The sequence below is a fragment of the Magnolia sinica genome, chromosome 19, assembly GCF_029962835.1.
Source record: "Magnolia sinica isolate HGM2019 chromosome 19, MsV1, whole genome shotgun sequence".
Taxonomy (NCBI): domain Eukaryota; kingdom Viridiplantae; phylum Streptophyta; class Magnoliopsida; order Magnoliales; family Magnoliaceae; genus Magnolia; species Magnolia sinica.
In genome coordinates, this window is record NC_080591.1 from 3,723,966 (window position 1) to 3,729,965 (window position 6,000).

Sequence of the window (6,000 nt, forward strand, 5' to 3'; positions counted from 1 at the left end):
CCAAGCTAACCCAATTTGTGTACAGCCCTAAATTAATGAGACACATTTTAGAATCCATCTACAACAAGGCATGCACCGCTTTCCAATTTCAAGTAAAATTTTCATGCAAAATTCTATTTTGGAGGATTACAGATTTGGCAATAGAAGAAAAACTCTTCCTTTCCCATCACGTTTGGACAATTGAAACTTTCAAATGTAAACAGTCAATGGTCCAATTCAACAGGCAATTTCTTATTAATCATTGGTTAGAAATTAATGTTAAATCAATTTGAATTTTGGATGCTTAATATTTAGACTATAAAATTTCAAAATTCCTCATTAGCAACCATTCCATTTGCCAGAGTATGAAACAACTCTCCTTTCTAATTATATCTCTTGCAAACCACTTTCTCTCTCTCCATATGCATAGGTGCCATATCTACTATTGCTTATATACCATTTTAAATGCTGATTTCTATAACATAATTTCTTTTTGTACAATTACAGAATAATGAGTGATGGTAATTCACACACACACACGTGCATGCGTTTGCCCGTATGAGCATATATACAATTTTCTCCATCTCAAAATGCCCCTGCACCGAATAAATAGTCACCATCCAACATGCTATCAATGTCCATTTAAAACCACCTCGAACATTGGGTTATAAAACATGTTCATGTGTGCAAGCATATGCACATGCCAACGCATGATTTTTCCTATACCAACATGTCCCTGGACTGTCGAAGGAGTCATCATGTGACCCGCTATCATTATCCATTTAAAATTAGTTTGTACTCATGACATCTATTTACAGAAGACTAATCAAAGCCTTCATCAATACAATCTAATGGTTGGATTAAAACCATGTGATGTAGAGATTGTGGCCCAAATGCCACAACTTTGAGTACATGATTCCCAACCTAACATACATGGAAAGGAAAAAGACAATTGTCCTTGAATCCCTTTTGTTGAGCTTTGAATGGTTTTTTGCTAGTTATTGGTGAGTGCACAAATCTAGATTTCCTCTCCAAACGTCCTCAATTTAAGAAATGGAGAAGGATTGTGATAGTGAGAGGACATTGGATGCTCTCGAAGAGAACAAATGATAATCAAGCATGAGAGAATTGGAAATGAGGAATTCTATGATCATCAACCCCACAAAATGCATAGTGTACTTGGGTTTCCAGTGTTCTAAATCATTGGTCTTTTAGAACCCTCCATGTATGGACCATGCCCCAAAACACTCACCAAGTGGAAATCCTAACCTTTAATTTGCAGCCAACAAATAGATAGCCAAGAAGGGGTATACAACAATAGTTTGCAATCAAACAAATTTATTTTAAAAAAAAATAAAAATAGCCCAAGTCAGTGGCTAGGATTTTGTGATCCATGAGATTTTTGGTGGATAGTCAATCTACGATGGGCCACAATAAACCAACAGCCCCAATCAATGAAACATGGACGCCACTTGTACAAACTGAAAAGCCCGTGTACCCCATAATTCATCATCAGCACCATAACCCATATTTTTATTTTTATATTTAAGCCACGTTATGTTTTCTAAGAGTGGTGAAGTGATGCATAACTGTTGAATAATGTGACAAATTAACCTTATTATAGCTAAGGAAATGTAGATAAATAGCATTATCATCTAATATATATCACTTCTAGTAGCTGATGCATGCCCTAATGACTTCTTAGGGCAAAAAACAAAGCTACTTCAAAACTGGTAAAGATGGATAAAGATAGCATTGTCTTGTCAAAATCATTGCTAAATAACAGATATTTAAATAAGGTGTGGCTTTATGTGACATATAACTTCTCACTAATTAGGGCTAAAAGACATTCTCCATTTTGAGTTTAAGCACATCAAATTCAACTTATAGGACCTGTTTGTCTGTACAATATTTACATATGTAAACGCTTTATATGATTAAAGTATTTTACTAGGAATCCATTTATATATATGTATCCATTTCACCATATTGCAAATAATGTTTTTTTTCCGAGGTTAGAGCTCCCCTATTGTGTATATAATTTGTACATGTGGGGCCCATGGTTTGGGGATCAAAACTGTTGAACTCCTATCGAGGATAGACTATGCGCAAAATCTCCTCAATCAGACAGCTCCAACCATATTTGATTGTTCACATGAAAATAGATGGCTAAGAAGAAATAAGACAACGATCAAGGCCAAAGATTGGGCAGCTAGGATCTTCCAATTTGGTAAATTTCCTAGTTATTAACAGTTGGTCCTCTGATTCTAAACGGATGGGAGATGATGATATAAATCATGCTTTATTGTAATATGGTAAGGCACCAATCACAATATTCCATGTCATATCTTAAAATTCGGTAAAAGGAAGAAAAATATTTGAAATGTGATTTCATATGCCACTTGGCCCTTGCTGATTGGTGGCTAGATTTGAAAAGTGGTTTTATTTGGGACACTTAGTCCAATCCATTGATTTACACTGTTCATTAGGTCATGCGCATTCCATGAGCTACCATGCAAACATCTCACCGATCTGATAAAAATTAACCATTTGATCAATGGCCTTTAATATTGATGGTCAAGATCATTTACACAAAAACAATTAATCAACAATTTAATCCATTATTTGTTAGGACCTATCATAGATTGGTTTTGATTCTAAAGGATCGCTTTTGTTAGGTAATTGTAACCGTACCATCATACCTTTGAGTTGGAAAAAAGGATGGGTATATAAAATAAGGCCAAAATCATTTGTAGGTTGGATCACCTAATCAGTGTGATGTTTGCATCATATCAAGGAAATATGTTCAGGACTTAATGGAGAGTTTAGATCGATCCATTAGATTTCTCAAGTGAACTGATGCAACCAAGAGCACTGTAACTTATAATTCTCTCACGGAGCATTTCTCTTGTTAGAGTATCTCTCTCTCTCTCTCTCTCTTAGATTAACCACTGGACTGATCTATATTCCTTTTGTATTAGGTTAGCAACCAACGTTAGGGTCCCATGCATTTTAATAAGCTAGAAACACGGTTCTATATCTTTAGTGTGGTGATAGCTAGTTATTATAGGTTTTATGTGGTATGTGCTTGACATCCAAGCCATCCAATATGTGGGACCCCAAACGAAGTACACTCAACAAAACAAAGGCCAAACCAAAAGTTAGGTGGGTTGCTCTACAGAAAATAATGTACCAACAGCCCCCAGAACTTCCAAATTCAAGTCGTGGAGGCAGTGTTGTGGTAAGCCCTACCACTTGAATCTTAAGGTTTCCCAAGAGAAGTTCATTATTTCCAATGGTGTGGCCCACACCTCTTGATGGGGCACACCTGTTGGACGGGTTAGATATCATGCATACACCACATGGCCCTGCAGTAGCTGGATAAGTGATTATTAGCAGTTGTACTAGTAAGGTTTGAGAGCACCCCATCATTTTTTTTTCACAGGAGACTAGGAATGGTTCAGGTTTGGAGTAGAAGCGGATTAGCTGTTACATATTAGTGGGTGTTACCCTAACCATATGGGGCCCAGCATGACGTATTTATTGTATATCCACGCCGTTCATCTGTTTTTTTCATCTCATTTTAGACTAAATATCAATCCTTAAGAAGATCCAAATATCAAGTGAACCACACCATTATAAACAGTGGTGAATGACTAACAAAAGATTTTTTTGTGGGCCACGAAAGTTTTGGATCAAGCTGACATTTTTATTTTCTCTTCATCCAGGTATCTTGACATTATCAACAGGTTAGATGGAAAATAAACATTACACGAGAACCTTGCTTTTTAATGGGCCTTTTGGAATTTTTAGGGGTGAAGCCCTCAATCACCACTGTTTCCTGTGGTGTGGTCCAATTGAGATTTGGATCTGGTTAATTTTTGGGACCACATTCTAAAGTAGGCTGAAGAAACAGATGGACGGCGTGGATATACAACACATAATCAAGGTGGGCCCCATGGTAAGGATAACACCCACTAAGGTGTTACCGGGCCCGAAGTACATATGCTCATGTGGAAGTGAGCTCAGATGTATGATACCAGTACGCTCCTCCCCGAAGATCACACGTATGAGAAATCACGTTCTTAAGATCAGACAAGCCACACAAACACGTAACAAATGAACGGTTAAGATAAACCTACCAACATCTCCATTTAAGTACAAATATGGCCACAGCTGATGATCAAATTGGCCCGGTTTTCCATAGATGACATCCAAGCATGTGGAATCTCCTGATGAGTGGATGAGATATCGCACACGTGTGCCTATTTTCTCCATGTGAGGCGAGTGCACATGTCCCGCACCGACTTTGACTTGTCACATTCGGTCTTGCAAATGGAATAGCTTGTATGTCTGGACACCCAAAAGTGGAAACAATGGGTATATTGAGCAATCAGGGTGGGTGGAGATAGCGAGAGAATGACTTTGATACTCTGGCAGAGTGGGTTGAATGATACACATGAACTAAGAAATTTATTGAAATTGTATACGTAACATATAATTAGGGTCAAGTTAAACCGTCCAAATTATGGGTACCCGTTTAGATGTATTATGAAATAAAAGTTACGATTATTGGATTATCTGACTATCAGATTGGTCCGCATTTATTCCACGGTTAGAAATGAGAAATATCTGTCGTCTTATTTCAAGAAACAAGTGTCCACAAGTCAAATCAAAGGTCAGATGCATTCAACCAATGTGATTTTTGGAGTGTAACTTTCCGACGGCAGTGTCCACATTTTAGTCTGTTTGAGTTGAGTTAATATAGGCCACGGTAGCATTTCTAGGTGCATGCGTATCAAGTATCATATGCACTACACAGCCAGAGTATTAAATAATTCCTCAGATAGTGATTCCGTACTGTTTCTGATCACCGCAAAGCAAAGGCTTGCACCTTGCGTCATACCCCGCCGGTCTCTAGTCACGAACGGACAATCATGTGGGTAAGCCCACAGTAATGTATATGTGTATCCGTGCCTTCCATCCCTTTTCTTAGATTATTCGGTGTGTTCCACTTGATAATTAGATCTGTCGCTTACTAATACACTAAAATGATCCGAGAAAAGTGATGGACAACATGGATAACCAGATACATCATGCTAGCCCCGCCCATAGAACTATTCATTTGTGGCTAGAGACGGGTGGGGTAGGATGCACACGCATATTGCATCCTACCCCCGTCTCTCTCTTGCCATGAATGGGCAATTCTATGGGTGGGCCCACCATGATGTTTTTGTTTATCCACATTGTCCATCCCTTCTCTTAAATTATTTTGAGGTATATACAAAAAAATGAGGCTGATCTATCGCACAAGTGGATTCTTATGTATTAGTTATTTGTTCTTTCATAATTTTGATTGTGATGCTTATGTATGGATTCCTAAAGAATACATGACTAAGCTGGATGCGAAGTCTAGAAAGCATATTTTTTTATTATTATGCAAATGTAACAAAGGAATACAAATTGTGAGACCCTATTGCCCATAAATTGTGATTAGCCGATATATGGTTTTGAATGAAAATTTGTAACAGAAAGACATATAATTGCCAAGCCCAAATTCATGAAAGATAATTGAATTCGAATCTTCAAATGATAATCAGGTTCGATCTGTTAATTCAAAAGGTCAACAAGCTTATAATATTGTTAAAGATGAAGCTATTCAAGAATATTGAGAAGAAATATCAAGTGCTGAAACTCAAAGTGATCAAGGCTGACTGAATAGAGTCATAAAACATTATGTTTGACTCAAAGATTATGTTACAGCTTACACTAGCTAGGGGTGTACGTCGAGTCGAACTGACCTCAACTCAAACTCGGCTCGACTTGGCTTGCTCCTCAAGCCTGACTGGCCAGCTTAGCTCGATTCAGTCAGCAGCTCAGGCCAGTTCGAGTCGAGTTTGAGCCAAGATCGAGCCGAGTTCCCCTATGCAGCATTTCCGCAAACACCTAGACTACATCTTCAAAATCCCACTGTATGCAAAACAGAAGTAATGGTTTTACATGTATTTTATCAAATACCTT